Source organism: Anomalospiza imberbis, chromosome 3 (genome assembly GCF_031753505.1).
Source record: "Anomalospiza imberbis isolate Cuckoo-Finch-1a 21T00152 chromosome 3, ASM3175350v1, whole genome shotgun sequence".
Classification (NCBI taxonomy): domain Eukaryota; kingdom Metazoa; phylum Chordata; class Aves; order Passeriformes; family Viduidae; genus Anomalospiza; species Anomalospiza imberbis.
The window spans coordinates 2,650,247-2,667,699 of record NC_089683.1 but is presented as its reverse complement, the minus strand read 5'-3'; the positions used below and the strand labels follow the sequence as shown (position 1 = coordinate 2,667,699).

Genomic DNA, 17,453 nt, shown 5'->3' with positions numbered 1-17,453 from the left:
CCTACGTGGGATTGCCTGAGCAGAACAGGATGCCAATGCTGAAAGCACTGACTGTCTCAGACGTTACCATCTCTGATTAAGAAGGCCCTTTTATTGCAGGATCACTTAGACTTTACAGATAACTGTTGCTGCATTGAGATGAAGTTACTGGCAGGAAAAGCTTACAGCAACTCAGGGAACAGCAACCAGAATATTAAGACTCCCCAAGTGAGCTATTTCAGAAGTCCAGCACAGAAATTATTTTCCTAATATCCCTTTTTTGCTGCAAATCAGGTTGACTCTTCCTTGTACTGCCCACAGAAGATGAGAAAACATCATATTCCCCATTTCCCTACAAGAAACTTCCACGTTGGGTTTGCACAACTCTTGGCAAGCAGGGTGGGTTATTGAAAGGTTCACTTTAAAGGTTCCTGCTCTTTCTTTCCACTGTAGGAATCCTCCCAGAATTCATCCCTCCATCCTTTTACTGCCACATTCTCAGCTTCTCCATGAACTTCACAACACCTTGTTTCCATTCCTGTTCCTGCCCCACATTCCCACCCCATTTTGCTTTGCTTGTCCAGCTCAGCAATAGGAAGTGTGTGCTGCAGCTGGCCAGGAGCTGGATCTACAGGGGCTGATGAGCAGGGATCAAAGACTGCAGCTCCCACATCCACATCTTCAAGGGACCAGACACAAAACACCACCAAGAATCAAGTGTTCCACAGCAATGGACAAGAAATCCCCATTTTTTATCCAGGCTGGCACATGTCCTGAAGAATATCCTTCCACTCCGTTTTACATCTACCACTCCCTGTGTTACAAATATGGGGAAACAGCTCTTCCCACTTAATCTCCCTTTACCATTTGACATTTCTATTCCATCTCAACTTGTTTTTATTGCAAAGGGATATTCCAATATATAAACCATCTCAGTAAGTTGCATCAGCCACCAACATATGATTTGCAGTCAGGTATAGGTGGAATTTTTTGATTCAGAATTAAAAACCTTATCTAGGATGTAGGACAGAAGCACACAGAGGTGTAAAGTCATATGGACCATTAACTTCCCCCTTCCAGTTTTACAGATCTGAGTGGCAACAGTGTTTTGCATTAATATAAAGGGTTTTTGTCCTCATCAGAAAAAAAATTAAGTGTTTTCTAACTTATTAAGCAGAGCTTAACATCTGCAAGAGCCTGGTTCCTGCATCACTTTGTCACTTCCAGCAGAAGCCACTTGAGTGATGGCAGGGACAGCTATTTATCACCCCATCACCAAGGAACACAAACAGCAGCAAATGAATGACCTGACAATACAGAACTCAAGTGAAACTGAGAGTGACAAAATGTTGGGACCTCACTTTTGCCCTATTTACTGTGCAGCAGATCCAGCAACTGGAGTGCTGGTTCATCAGCATGGGGAGGGAGTTTGTTTTGAAGTGCTACAAAAGTCAAAAAGTACAATTAAAATAATTAATTCTCATTTTCTGGGAGAGGGAAAGGGAGGCCCTGCAGCATCTTCTACCCAAATGCTGGCAAGTTTCAGCAGAGGCTCTGCACTCTAAGCAACATCACAGGTTTGATGTTGTTGAAGATGGGAATTATCAGCTCAACACTTCCAACTGTTGCTTTTCCTAAACATAAATATTTACACAGTGCTGAGGATACAGAGTAATAAGCAAAGAGTTAATTACCAAAGGATCTAAGGTGCTCTTTAGAGTTGAGACAAAGCTATCATCATCCATCAATGTTAACAAAGTCTAACAGAAAATCTAAACAGACCAGGATCTCTTGTCTGTGCTTATTCCATCTCCACTGGAGCTGCTCTTGGGCTGCAGTAAATCTGTGGCCCAGGAACAAAAAAAAAAAAAAATACAAGTGTGAAAGAGTTTTGGTTTTAATCACAAGAACACGGGGCAGTATCTGCCTGCCTCGTTCACTTGGGGAATTTAAACAGTGACCAAACCACTTGAACTCGTCTGCAAGACACACTCCATGCTGAAATTAAAAAAATCTGCTGCTGAAGTCCTTCAGAGAGGAAATAAGAAATTCAATATGCATTCCATAGCTTAGTGCATTTTTCATTTTGACTGCCAAACCAGGATTACATTCACCATCAAAAAAAATACTAGGAAACTATCTCAATTAGTATTAGAATTTATAAGGCAACATGTAAAAAAAAAAGGGTTTGAATTGTATTTTAACTTTTTTAACAGTTACATTACAATTTTGATCAACTACTGCAAAACATAAACTTAGTACAATGTTATTAAAAATGACATGGAAAATATTTAGCAGCATTAGCTATTGCTGTGTTTTGGAAGGCAAGAAAGGAAGGGAAATAAATCCCAGTCTTGGCTGGTGAAAACTACAGCAGAAGCACTGGGAAGGAGAGTCAAGTGCTAAAGCACTTTTGCCCTCTTTGGCACATATAAGGAATAATTTGTTCATTTACAAATGTAAATGTTACAGAATTTAAATGAGGATTTGTTGAATTATGTACCTGCTTCAGGACATATTCCTACCCCACTTTCCCTACTAGCTAAGCATTCCTGCTCCTGCCCAAAGAAAGAAATGAAGGAATTAACTTAAGAGCTGTACCTGTTTGCAAATAAACACGCTTCCAATAGTTACCAGCCAATGAAAATCAACCTATCTTTAGGAAAATAATGAACGTACAATCCCAAAACAAGATTAAAATCAATGATTTAAATCAAAGCTTCCCTCTTGCTGATGTAAATCAAAGTGATTTAAATCACCAGTTTTGATCAATTCCCTCATTTGCATAACATTGATCGTTTATCCCTTAAAATGTCATTGAGGGGCCAAAGTTAGCTGGGCATTTCTCTAAATCTCAATTCAGCCAGCATAAATAAAGCTTGTGTGTTCTTATTTAAAAATTTATAAAATTCCCTATCAGCCCTAACATTTCCATTGCTGATGTGTAATCATCTTGGGGCAGCCGAAGTGGTTTCAAAGATAAACGGAGGCGATTCCACAGCAATCCCGAGTACAACCAGAGCCACACTCCCCTGCCAGGGCTCTGGAGACGTCCTGCCCATCACCACACACACAAACATGCTGATGGGACAAACAAGTGTTTACAAGATCCCTCAGCCCATCAATTCCCTTTAATACAGTTGGGTAGCCAGGGTTTATTGATCTCTGGTGGTAAATTTTCACAGCAGGCTGTTTTCCCGCATTGATCACGGGAGCAAGGCAGGGATTAACAAAGTGCAGGAGCTCCTTCACTCCAGGAAAACTGCCTTTGCTGAAGGCAGTGCAAAGGTTACTCAGAACTGCTCCATCCCTGGAAGTGTCCGAGGCCAAGCTGGACAGGGCTTGGAGCAACCTGGGATTCTGGAAGGTGGCCTCGCCCATGGCAGGGAGTGGAACTGGACAAGCTTTAAGGTCCCTCCAACCCAAACCATTCTGTATGATTCTATTCATCTCGTGGAAGCTGGATTTTCCTCCCACTCCTCCCTGGCTGGCTTTGGTCTTTAATACAAAAACTGTTTTTGATTTGTACAGTCCTTCATAGCTACCATCATTTTTGTCTCATTCCCTTCACCCTCATACTCTTCACCTGAATTTTCCAGTCATTCTCACACTGTCCAAACACTTTAAAATATCAACCCTTCCCCTTGGTTCTACCTTCTCTCCTGAAGCTTATGCTTCAAGGTTCAGCAAGGAAGGAAACGCTGGAGAACCCGGAAGGAGGTAAGAGCACAAAGGATGGCAGGATGATACAGACTGAAGCCAAACAGTTCCTGTGACTTCCTGTGAGGATGAAATGGATTTCCCAGAGAAGCTGTGGCTGCCCCTGGATCCCTGGAAGTGTCCAAGGCCAGGCTGGACAGAGCTTGGAGAAACCTGGGGTAATGGAAGGTGTCCCTGCCCATGGCAGCAAGGTTGGAATGGGATGAGTTTTAAGGTCCCTTCCAACCCAAACCTTCTGGCATTCTATGAATTTTCAAGCACAGGAATCTACTAAGAATTCAAACAATGCTCTGCTCACACAACATTTTATGCAAATAACAGCTCTCAAAAACAGAGAATAACCCCTGAGTGCTTTTACCTATTTATTGGCATACACAAAAACACAACTGTCTCGAGTACCAAGCAGGTTTTTTTAAAAGCAAACATTTTAATGCAACAGCACAAAGCCAATAACTGTATCCTGGTCACTTTGATCCAATTACAATACATTTTAAAGTATTACAGTACTTTAAAGATTAAATAGTGCTGCAGCTTCTCCATCTAAAGTTACCATGCTGCAAAGTTCTTGCTTAGAGAACGCCCAGCCCTGACTCCGTGAGCTTTTCCACTTGGGAGATTCAAAGTGGATTTAGCAGGATTACCAGCATACTTCAGCATTTTCAGTATCAGAGCTTAAATGGTATCTTCAACACACATGTGGGACAAAAAAACACAGGAGGAAAAAGAATTCTGTCCCTAAGAAAACCAGGAAGCTATCGATCCTAAGCAGCTTTATGCTTTTGACTTCAAACTAAAAGGGGAGGAATGAAAACAAATACTTTGTGTTTTAGTGAAGGAGTTTTATCAAAATCTACTTTTTTATGATCTATTCAGTTATCACTAATTGGTAAATAAAACAAAATATGCAACAGGACATGACAACATTTTTAGATGACAAAACTTAGTTCATACTAAAGGCACTTTTTTGTTCCAACACCGAAAAAAAAACCCCAAACTTTATAGATACTAGTTTATTATGCTGACCTAAAGAATCCTTGCTGGACAAACCACCAAAAAAACCCTCCCTCAAATCCCTGTGTGTAGCAAATAGCATTTTCCCCATTTTTAAAAAGCAGATGGAGCTTAGCTCCCATCAGGAGAGCAAACAGCCCAGACCTAAGGAACAGGAAAAGTTAATATCCCAAAAAGCAGAAGTTGCTCTTATGGCTGTGTACAGACACTTCCTGCCTCAAGACCTTAAAAATTCACTCCCCAATGCACTCAGAAAACCAGAGTTGTCATAAACTGATGCCCAGATTTGTTTCCCAACCTTTTTTTTTTCTTGTTAAACTGCTCACAGTTTATTTTTAACTACTGCACAGAAGCTGCATCTGTCGAGGATGCTCTTTTTGCGAGCAGAGCTCCTGCTCAAGAGACTGCAGGGAGACTTGCCTGCCTTGCCTTCAGCAGAGTTAAACCATTTCTGAATAAGAAATTATTCTTCTACACAGTAATTCCAATTTTAACCTTTACAGCTCTGCCACCTGCCAAAATCCCACTGCTTTTTTAGGAAAAAGACATGCCCAGAGAAGCTGCCCTATGCCTGGAAGTGTCCAAGGCCAAGCTGGACAGGGCTTGGAGCAACCTGGGATTCTGGAAGGTGACCCTGCCCATGGCAGGGAGTGGAATGGGATGAGCTTTAAGGTCCCTTCCCAGCCAAACAATCCCATGATTCCATGATTCCATACTGCTGCTGTCTCTAATGTCTCACGTGAGCACAAAATAAGGATTTAGAAGTAGATGGTCTATGTTTAACTCACATTTAGAGCCTTTAAAAGTTAAAGGAGTGCAACGAATGATGCCAGGACAAGCATTATCTACAAAGATAAACGAGCTCAAAATAGCCAGCAGAGCGCTGTCAGCCAGGAGCACCAGCCGTGGATGTGGATCCTGCAGCAGGAACAATTCAGCAAGTTCCTTCCCACCAATCTTCCAGAGACTCATCTTAAAAACTCCGGAGCAGGAACAACAAAGGAGTCAAACCAAATCCCGTCACTGAAACAGCTGAAGGCCTTCACACAGACATTACATTAAGAGCTCACTCTTAGCTCTTAATGTAAAATACTTCAGGTATTTCTGAAGTCCAGACATGCCATGAATACATTCTCAGTTGTAGAGTTTTTCCCATTAAGGAAAAAATCCCTGGAATACTCAAAGCTTGGCAATACCCAGAGTTTGAGTGTCCAGCAGGGGACATTTCCTCTCCGCAGCTGCAGGACAGCATCACCTCCCTGTGAGGGTGGTGAGGTCCTGGCTCAGGTTGCCCAGGGAAGTTATGGACTTCCCATCCCTGAAATGTTCCAGGCCAGGCTGGACAGGGCTGGAGCCCCTCTGCTCTACAGCCAGGCTGGGAAAACTGGGAGTGTTCACCTGGGGAAGAGAGGGATCCTTCCCCTTCCAGTGCCTAAAGGGGCTCCAGGAGAGCTGGAGAGGGACTTGGGACAAGGAATGGAAGGACAGGACACAGGGAATGGCTTCCCACTGCCAGAGGGCAGGGACAGATGGGATATTGGGAAAAAATTGTTGGCTGTGAGGGTGGGCAGGACCTGGCACAAGTGCCCAGAGAAGCTGTGGCTGTCTCTGGATCCCTGCAAGTGTCCAAGGCCAGGCTGGACAGAACTTGGAGCAAGCTGGGACAGTGGAACGTGTCCCTGCCCATGACAGGGGATAGGACAGGATGAGCTTTAAGGTCCCCTCCACCCCAAACCACTCTGTGATACCATAATTCAATGACTTCCAAGTCCTTGCTTCCTCATCCCACTGAAAGGCTGACCTCAGAGGAGCACCCAAATTTGGGATATGAGGTCCTAGAGCAGGCACAGCAGTGCTGGGCTGTGTGTTCACCAATCCCCAGCCAGCAGCACGATGCCAATCCCTCATCCAGCTCAACGCTATCCATGGAGCAGGGCTGGGGCTGCCGCCACACGTGCCCTTGACTTCACAAACACAGCTGCAATACTCACAAGCAAAGGTGCATCTGCATCACTGCAGAGTCATGCAGTTTAAAAATAAAAGCTTGAAAATTACTTTCTAAATTGAAATAATTTAAATTAGAAAAACGATTTTAAGATGCGTATTTTGCAAAAATTTTCCAAGGGAGAAGAATCTCAAGGCAGTGAAGCAGTGGAAGTCACTCGGTAAGCACTGGGAACCAGTGTCTGATGAAGTGCCAACCCATCTTTCAAGCAGAATCCTTGTCTGCAAGTACAAAAGAACAAACATTTTCTTTTTACTTTGCTTATTTAGCTCAGTTCAATGACTGCTGCTTTCAAAGTTGAGAAATCAGCTGGGAATTCAGAAAGCAGGAAAAACAGTTTCTCGCTTTTAAATGAGGAATAAAAATAAGGTAAATTGATGAGCTCTGCCAGCTCTATGGTTTTGAAGGACAAGGTAACCAGAAATTAGGTGAAATTTAGCTTAGCAAGACTCACTGTATTTAATAAATGTATTTTAGAAGAAAAGCTGTATTTTGACAGAAGTGTAACACAGCCTTAACATCAAGTAAAACTGCACTTTCAAATGAATTAGTTTCCATCCAAATGGAGCTTGACATGATTTTAAATAGGAATCAGCTGGGAAATATGCAGGATTAACCATGTTCTAATTCAGCATGTAATAAATGTATAGGAAGCAATGTAATTGCTCAGGTTACATCCTGACACCTGCTACAAACCCCTGAAGTTCTCAGCAGAGCCCACGAAATACAAGTGCAAAACAAAAGTAAGGATCAATTATTCAAACCAAAGTTTCCTGCCTGCTCTTTAAACCACTTTGATTTGCATCGATCCACGAGCTGCAGTGTTAACTTTGTATAATCCCCCACCCTCTGAAGCCACACTGAGGTCCATGAGACATCCATGGGATGCATTTATTGGAGGAACAGAACTTCTGGGATGGATTTCATGGATCTTATCTACTTGGGAGACAGTCCTACTACTGCCCTGAGCAGCTAAGGGAAGGGGAGCAAAGGAAATGCCGGGAGAAGACGAAAGGACAACCAGAGGAATTTGGGTCTTGAGTATATCTGAGTAAACAAATGCATCATTCCTTTAAGAAGAAACATGCAAGGTAAAACCAAACCATTTTTTCTGACACCTTCTAAAAATATGAACAAGAAGGGGTTGGGCATGAGTTTTGTATCACATGGAATATAAAGGAAATGTTCCAACAGGTGTAGTAAGTTGTTTAGAAATTATTAAGCTGCTGTGAGCAAGCAGAGTTGGTCACTGCCACGCTAGGAAGCTGCAAAAGCAATGTCAAGAAATTTAGGGGGCAATTTACTCACTGTCAAGAAGTAGAGAAGGTTTTAGTCTAAATGAGGAATAAGGCAATTGATGAAATTTCGTATCAGATTTATTCGAGACACCAAGATGAGCCATCAACACTATCACAAGCCAAGGCCATAGCTTTCCAACAGCCATACTGGCAAACTCGAAGAGGATGAAAAACTTGAGGTTTTTGGTCAGGAGAGCTGTTTGAGAGTTTTATTTTAAAACAAAGGCCGGGTAATGTGCAACCTCTCCATGCATATCTCACTAAATACAAAGCAGCCTTGAGGAGGACCTGGCAGTGCTGAGGTCAGAGGGGCTGGACGTGCCCCAGCCATGTGCACTCACATCCCAGAAGCCCCCATGTCCTGGGCTGATCCCCCAGCATGGGCAACAGGGGAGGGGGGATTCTGCCCCTCTGTCCCACTCAGGTGAGATCCCACCTGCAGAGCTGACTCCAGCCCTGGGGCCAACAGCAGAAGGACGTGGAGCTGCTGGAGAGAGTCCAGAGGAGGCCACTGAGATGCTCTGAGGGCTGGAGCCCCTCTGCTCTGGAGCCAGGCGGGGAGAGCTGGGGGTGCTCACCTGGAGAAGAGAAGGATCCAGGGATACCTCAGAGCCCCTTTCAGTGCCTAAAGGGGCTCCAGGAGAGCTGGAGAGGGACTTGGGACAAGGCATGGATGGACAGGACACAGGGAATGGCTTCCCACTGCCAGAGGGCAGGAAGAGATAGGCTATTGGGAAGGAATTCTCAGCTGTGAGGGTGGGGAGGCCCTGGCACAGGCTGCCCCTGGATCCCTGGAAGTGTCCAAGACTGTGTTGGAGCAGCCTGGGATAGTGGAAGGTGTCCTTGTCCATGGAATAGAATGGGATGAGCTTTAAGGCCTCTCCCCACCCAAACCATTCCATGATTGCACAGCCTTGCACAAGTGAACACTGCAGCACTGCAGGCCAAGAGCCACATCTGCAGGGACAGAAGGCAGGCCATGGGGTTTGGACACATCCCATGGTACCTCGCGACTGAAATGGCCCGGGAGAACTGCAGCACCGTGTCTGCCGTGCAAAGCATTTGCAGGGTATTTTCAGGGATGTTCTCCAATGGCCTTGTCTACACAAACTGGAAGGATTAAGCCAGACCTCAGAGCAATTGAAATAAATCTGCACAACCCAAGTGTCACTGTGAGTGCCTCACAAAGCTTCATCTGAAACTGGCTCCCTCTCAGCTTAAATTTGTGTCTCCACACATAGGAGCCCTGCTGAGCACAGGAGGCAACACCCACAAATTGACCTCTAACCACTGCCATGTACAGAAGTAAAAGTGATTTACACCTGGTTGTAATTTCACCCAGTATAACGTGTGAATATATAAATAAATTTTATGTACATACAAATGCATTTGGGTGTACATAAAATATATCCAAATACAAGAAAAGAAGCCACCCATTTGTGCTCTAAAACCAGAGGTTTCTCCCAGCCATCCCATAAACCTCACAACGAAATCCAGACCTACTTTAGTTGCAGACTTTTTATGTTTTTATAAAGTCTGCAACTAAACCTTAAAATAAATAAATAATAAAAGGTCATAATTCATCATCCTGACATCAAATCAGCAGACTGGGACTCCAGTATATCAGAGTGATGGATATAGACTTGTTTTAAGGATGGTTTAGTCTGCATTATGCCAGAACATTTATTGTTGCCTTTAAGACTGTTTCCTTTCCAAGATGTTTCAAATAAAAGCAACAGTCTTCTTCTCCCTTAACTGCCTGTCTGAGAATCCACTATTCAGCAAAGACAGTTTTCCCCAAAAAATCATGACTAGAGAAGCAACAGGACAGCGAGTGCTAGAAAACACAATTTCTTGTTTTTTCTTATTTTCTCTTGCTTGCCAGGTGATCTAATAACCACTCTTTGATGGATATCATGATTTAAGCCTCTCTAAGGCAAAAATCCTTCCTAATAAATGTCCAACCACCACGAAATCTCTCCCTCCATCACTTATCACTGCTGACATTTTGCTTTGCCACAGAGGCAGGATGCTGGAGCACCACTTTCCCGGGCCCCACTGTTCCACAAAGGACCGCAGCCATTCCTCCCAGTCCAGCTTCCACCTGCTCCCTGTGAGACCCAAACCTGTCTTCCTGCCCTTCTTGCTCTGCTCTTCATGGGGTGAGATAAAAAAGCTGGTTTATCTCTGTAAATATAAACTCTGATCTTGTATTAAATGCTGTTCAATAAATTAATACACACTTTCAGTTTGTCATATATACACATTTATATACATATTTCCATCACCAGAGCCCACTCCAAACTACTGATGCTCACCTCAACCTCTGATGGTGGTAAAGCACATCAGCTTTACAGGCACAAAGAGGTCTGACAACAACCTCAGATGTCCTGTCCACCTTGGCTGCTGTGTACAACACTTCTTCCCTTTGCCTTGGGTTAAGATCACATTTTTTAACCTTAAAAAAAAGAGTCCAACTTTTTGCAAACAGCTCCATGGGCCCCCCTGTAGCCCACTAATACTACAAGACACAGCAGATTCATAAAACCACTCACCATTTTAGCCAGAACATTTTCTTAATTACAAATATTGATAAAAACCTGCATCGCTTCTGCTTCTCAGACAATCCCAGCAACACTGACAGTGCTTGAGAACATGCCCAGGAGACAGAACATTCACATTTGCTGCAATTATTTCAGGGACCTTTTCTAATACCTTACAGTCCACCAAGAGACAGCAAGTCAGTACCACCAAGATGGAAAGTTGCTGTTTGATCCAGATCTGAACAAGACCCCCTCGGGTTTGATTTCTGTTGTAAATGGTGCTTTGTAAGCACAACCGGTAATCAATTTAGAAAAGAAGAGAAAATGTAAAGGAATAAATTATCATTTCTACCTGCTTTCCTTGCTCCCCCTGCTCCCATTATGGTTTTACAACCCTTCTTTGAGCCTGCTTAGGGAAGCAGACAAACCCAGGAGGGAGAGGAGCTGAAAAGCCCCAGCAAAAGGAGGAGAAGGGGCTGCCAGTTCTGCCAATGCAGTGCTGGGGGACGATGTGCTCTGGGAATTGCCCCCATCTTCAGCCTGCTCCTATCACTCCCTTCTCTGCAGCAGAACTGAATCAAATCTTTGTGAGTTAAAAGGGTGTAGAAGCTGTCCACAGATGTGGAGGTATTTGCCCTTCAAATTAAAAAAAAAGACAAAAAACGCACAAACCACCCACGTTACAGCAACCCTAGGTCTGCCTGCACCCCTCTTGTGAGAGCACTGTTGTATGTCCTTCATTATATTTATAAATAGGGCTGGTTTTGTGTCACAGGCTGTCATTTACACTGACTTCTCCTTCTCTCAGCTCATGCACAGGAGCTCCCTGGCCTGAGTTTGTAAATTCAGATCTGTACAAACAGGAATAGATACACAATCATGCAATATGAGGCCATAATTCCGCCAGGGACAAAGCGTGAAAGGAACCCCAGGTAATGGAATTGTTTGTACATATTCACACAAATAATCTTAGCCCTTGTCCTGACACTAATGTAAGAACACAAGTCTTAGGGAGCTTGAAATCTTCCCCTGGAGAAACAACTTTGAAAAAGCAATGGAAGAAAGCACGCTGAGTAGAAAAGGCTGTTTGTAGCTTTGCTTGTTATTTAAACCAGGCTGATTAATCTTTAAGATCCAGCAGCTTTTCAGATTTTTGCCTTCCCTCCCTCCCATATTCTACAGCCTTTTTATCAGTGCTTTAAAGTAACAGCACACCAAGGGCTCAGCTACACCAGGGCTGTGCACACAAACCCCAGCAAGTGCAAAAGCAGCAGTTCATGTGAGAGCTCAGAGACCACCAGGCAGCTGGGAACACGGGACAGGGTGGGATACAAGGAACACAAAGCAAAAAAGAACTGGAATGTGTGAATCTCTCTGAGATGCTTGAGTACAGCAACCACAGCCCTTCAGAAACCATGACATGGCAACAGGACAGAGCCTCAAACTATGCCAGGGGAGGAGGGTCAGGTTGGGAAACCAGGAGGAACTTCCTCGTGGAAAGGGTTATCAGGCACCACAAGGGGCTGCCCAGGGAGGTTTGGAGTTCCCATCCCTGGAGGTGTCCAAGCAAGGCCTGGACATGGCACTCTAAAAATTTGATAAAACATGCTAATATTGACAGCTTGATTTCATATGCAGCAAGGTGGGAATGGAGGGCAAGAAGAAGATATTCAGAGAAGAAATATGAATGAACACAAGGCATTTATAAGGAGCCTGGTACCTGGAGTGTGGCACAGAAGCCAGGCCACCCCCTTCCTGAAAACCTCTTGGTAGCCTAAAGCCCTGACTGTGGGGTGATCCACCCCATAAGGTTAAATTTCTCTATAAATATTTTCAGGTCTGGACTTAAAGAAGTGAAAGGTAGTCCAAGGAAGTCCTTCAGCACACCAGTGGGAAACCTGGGTTATGTGGAACACTAGAAAAAAAAAAGCTGTAACAAAACCTCATTATGAAGCACAGTACAGAAGATTTCAACCAAGAAACAAGGCAAGTCCAGCACCTCACTTTTCCCAAGTTACTTGGGGAAATAAGGAATGAAGAGAGAGAATGAGACCACTATTAGTCACTGAGCTATAACTGCACCATGTAAAGGCTGTTTGCCTCTGCTAGAACAAAAAATCCTGCCTAAACTATATAGATGCAATGCATATGTTGCACAAAACCAAGTTTACATAATAAAGAGAATATATATTTGCTTTGATCTTGAGCTGCCCCATAAATTTTTAATAACAGCTGTAAAACAGAAATCTTTGGCTAGAAATCCTCAGCAGCAATGAAATTTAAGCTCCCTACTCATTACAGGTTAAGAAAACTCATTTCCAATCCATTCCTTGTAGAACTGTTACCAACTTCTTACAAGGAGAAATGCAAATGTCATTCCCAGCCATTTATTTGCAGATTATTCTCTTCAGCCTGGCTCTCTCCAAAACAGAGGGATAAGGGACTATTCAATCTGGTTTGTCATCTTTGGTCCTATTAGCAGAGGCATTGCTAAATTCAGACATCTCAATCCTCTCATTTTATATTTCACTGGAAGGATGCCTCAATCTGTTTTTTTTTTTTCTCTACAGAGAAACTGTTAAACCGAAAGTACTAAAAAAATAACTTCTCTAAGATGCACCACAAATAGATTACAGTTTCTAGTTCAAGTGCAAGGGGACAAAGAAACCAAAATCTTTTTATATGCAGACATTAAAGTAAAAGCAGGAAACAGACTTAACAACTGGCAAGAAAAAAACATTAACCCTTGTGCTTTCAGTGATGCAACTCACAGAACTTCCTTTGCTTTCAGCTCCTTCCCCCCCCACTGAAGAATCACCACTGATGAACAGCACTTGAAACACTGTGTTAACACATGCTTTATAAAAAATAACCTTTTAGGTAAATTAGGAGGCTCCAAAAAGCGCAACTATCAAATACATTAACTAGAAAAAAAATTACAATGAAATAAATATGAAATTCTTTGTTCAAGTCTTACATATATCACTGTATGCAAGGGAAATGCCACACAGAAGCAGTTTCTAAGAGGAAGGTTTTTAGAAAACAGTATTTAAAGCCAGTATTTGGGGGTAGAAAGAGAACAGATGATTACAGTGCTGTGCGATAAGATGAGAAAGAGCGAGCTAATGGGATATAAAACTGCATACACTGGAGACAGGTTTACAAGTTAGAGAAATGACAGGCAAACAGCAATCACATCCACACCAAAAAGGCACTGACAGGTCAGAAAAAACCTTCATTTTCTAAAGGACAGCAGACTTAGTCCCTGCATATGAAGAGTACACAGACCAGAGTTAAACAGTAACTGAGAGTCCGAGAGATGTTTGGAGAGTGCCCAAAATGGAGAGAAATCATTCCCTGCCCTTATTCCACAGGGTTTGTGCCACTCTGCACACAGACAGGTGTGTTTTTCTGGATGCAGATCGATCAATAATCCAAGCTGTGTCCTGCCCTTCCACCCTGCTAGGGGTGAGCACTTGCAGGGTCTTGCTGGCCCAAAACTTTGGACACTTCCATAATCACTTCCAGCAAAACCATCCCCTCTTCCAGTCAAACCATGAAGTTACACGTCCATGTTCTCCCAACTGATTCCATGTGAACCAAGTACCAGAGTTGTTAAACAGCCCTGTGAACACACTGGTGAGGATGGGAATGGGAAGGACTCACTATCCAGCTCACAGAGTCTAAATACTGTATTTTTTCATGCTTAAAGTGGCACAGGACTGAACAGGGATTGAAGGAAAAAGAAAACAAAAAATAATGGAACAAGCAAAAAAAAAAAAAGGTGACTTACATTAGAAATTCAGGACACTTTCTCACTAGGGACTGAACAGCACCTCCCTTCACAAGGGCCACCTGGCCTCCAGGTATGGAACATTCAGCATGGGAAAACACGGCAATGGACACGGCTCAGGATTAAACACATCTGGACCTCCCTTTGGATGGAAAAGTGGGGATAAAGAGAATATCCAGAACATCTGCAGCACACAGTGAGGATGGCTGCAAGGATGTGCTGGGGAGGAGTAAAATGTTTGTCTTGCTCTTCCAGGCTCTCCTCAGCATCCACCACTGCATTATCCAGCCTTGTGCCAGAGCTAAGGCAAACTTCTGATCTGAGTCCAACAGCACATTTCTTACACCTGATTTTAACTGAACTCAGTTCCTATGCTGAGTTTTGCAATTCTTGCATAAACATTACTTTATAGCTGCCCAAATGCAGAGTTACAAACCTGGCCTGTAGTGGTGCAGCTCAGAACCAGCTCCAGGCAACACTCTGAGGACATACCCCCTTATTTTTGTACCATTGCTGCCCTGCAGAAACAGAGCAGCAAAGCAGGAGCCTCAGTCAATCCTCAAAGTCTACCATGTAAAATGCCAATTAAACAACTGCATTCCAAGTCTCCCCTGTGCCAGCCACGGTGTTCAATCTAGCAAGAGTTGCATGTCTTTAAGAACTACAGTAAAACACTTTAAAAGCTCTCCTTTTCAAAAATAAGGTGAAAGAGAGAACAGGGGACAGGATGAAAAGCACAAGGATGCATCTCCACGAAAATGATCTGTTTAATTTCCCCCTTTGTACAGACCACAGAACTGCAGAGGTTGGACAGCACCTCTTGAGCTTGTCCAGTCTAACTCTCACCTTACAGTGAAATTTTCCAGTGCAACTTGCTCCAAAAATAACTGTGCAGGAACATGATGATCCACCTGGATTTAGGTTGGTGCTGGGGTAATGACCGGGCTACAAAAATACATCTTCCTACAAAGCCCAGCAGCCTCAGAGCCCTGGGGTAGGCATGGCCCAGCAGGGTGGTTTCTGAAACCTGAGGGAATGCTGCTAAATCACTTCTGCTTGGTGGCTGACTAAGGCCAAAACCAAAAAGTCAAGTCAAAACTGGGTTTAAGTTAAATTTAGAACTGGGAACTGTGACTGCAAATGGTACAGGAATGGATACAAGAGAAAGACCATCAACAATAGCAGGGAAAACAGGCAAGGTGCAGCATCAAAACACATAATTTGCAATTTCTCTGCTTTCTGCAAACACCAGTCACGGTCCAAGACTCTCCTCAGCAGCTGTAAGAGCACAGAGCTCGTATCCAGCACATCCAGATTAATGCAGGAGAGTTTAGGAGGTCTGCCCAAATAATGTCTCCACACAATTATAGCTCAGAAGTCATAACCCCCTCCCTTTAATATTAAAGAAAAAAGAAATCACATTTGCAGCCAAAATGTACTGATAATACTGCAATGGCAGCATGGCCCTGAGCCTGCAGCCTTCTCAGAAGTCATTCTCATTAGAAGAAAACTGAAGGATCATCCTCTTCATCCAGTGATTTGCAGGACATTTAACACACGCTGCTCACTGGAAGGCCAGCAAGAAGGTGGAATTTTTCAGGAGTGGGCAAGGGGAGTTTAAGCGTTTCAATCCCATCCCTGTGCGGGTTTTATCTGGAAGAGATGGAGAGCATAAAACAGAGCTGGGAAGCAGCACCAAGGAGGACACCAGAGGCAAATTTCTGCCATGAGGGGTGGGGGGAAAGCTGCTCACAGTAAATTGTTTCATCAGATAACTGGAGGGAGGGCCAATGTCTCCTCTGGAAGGCTGACAGTAAAAGTCTGTCAGATGCAAAAACAATGGAGAATTAATTATTCTTAAATATGAAAGGACCTAGAACTCAGTGATCTGCTAATTAAAAACAAAATATCCACAATATAGTTCCAGTTCAGTTCTTGTGAGAGCCAACAGAGAGTAATCCCACTGCCTCTAACGTCAGTTAGAGGTTGTTTTAAGGACTCATTCCTTAAAGATATCGAATTTTAATGGAAATTGCAGATATTTAGTACTCATCTACTCCATATTCAAATATCTGAGCTCACACAAAATACACAAGAGAGTCTTCACCAATTCACTGTGTTTCAGCAGTTCTGGAAATCACTGAAAAGTAACTGGCAAACCAACTAAACTTCATTAGTGTAAAGCTGCTACTTGAAGGCAGTTCTGGAGGGACTCAAAGCAGTGAAATTTTATTTTTGTTTTAGCTGGTCATGCAGTGGGTAAGAAGCAGAAAGCAGCTCTGATGCGTGAGTAGCAGCACAGACAAGCTCTGTGACAGGGAGATGGAAAGATAAATTGTGACTTTCTGTGAAGATGACGACACTCAAAATTAAATGTCCTTGTCTTAATTTCTGCTCCCACGTAGCCAGTGGGTTGTGTGAGGGACAGAAGAAAACTCAGGTTTCTCCAGCCTACCTTTCCCACTGTGCTTTGGAAAACAGGGAAGTAAGTGGAGAGATTTTCCAGATAAATCGGGATCTGCAGGCATCGAGCTGCAGGATCCCCAGCCTTTTGCAAAAAGTTCTCTCCTCACAATGTCTACAAGCCATCCATCAAAGGATTCACAAAAAACAAAAAAATCCCAGAATCATTTGGGTTAGAAAAGACCTCTGAGATCACAAAGTCCAAGCTGTGACTGATCCCCACCTTGTCACCAGCCCAGAGCACTGAGCGCCACATCCAGCCCTTCCTGGGACAGCTCCAGGGATGGGGACTCCAAACCTCTCTGGGCAGCCTCTTCCAATGCCTGACTGACTTTCCATGAGGAAATTCCTCCTGATACTGGAAATGCTGGACAAGTAGCAGTGTTGAAACACAAAGCAGAACAGAAGGGTTTAAATCCACCCTCCCTGAGTGTCATGTCTCAGTGTGGGCTAAAGGGAGGCAGCTCTCACAGTTTTAAGACTTGCAATATCCCAATTTGGAGAAGGTGCCCACATCCTTTGCTCCAAGCACTGGACAGCAGTAATTCCTTTAAGGACAAGCAGAGGAGATGGCCATGACAACTCCATGGTCACTGGCCTTTTACCTGCCAGCTCACGAGTCAGATACCTCTAAATTAGGA

The 17,453-nt window shown here is 43.6% G+C and overlaps 1 protein-coding gene and 1 long non-coding RNA gene across 10 annotated transcripts in view; both read right to left on the bottom strand.

The window, feature by feature from the left end:
* Positions 1–6,719, bottom strand: part of LOC137470114 (uncharacterized) — a 96,071-nt gene extending 89,352 nt beyond the window's left edge. Inside the window, exon 1 of the long non-coding RNA XR_010996879.1 lies at positions 6,175–6,719. This is a non-coding gene — a long non-coding RNA (uncharacterized lncRNA). The remainder of the gene's footprint in view (positions 1–6,174) is intronic.
* HMBOX1 (homeobox containing 1) overlaps positions 1–17,453 on the bottom strand; it is a 104,597-nt gene that overhangs the window by 75,588 nt on the left and 11,556 nt on the right. The gene's annotated exons all lie outside the window — the stretch shown is intronic.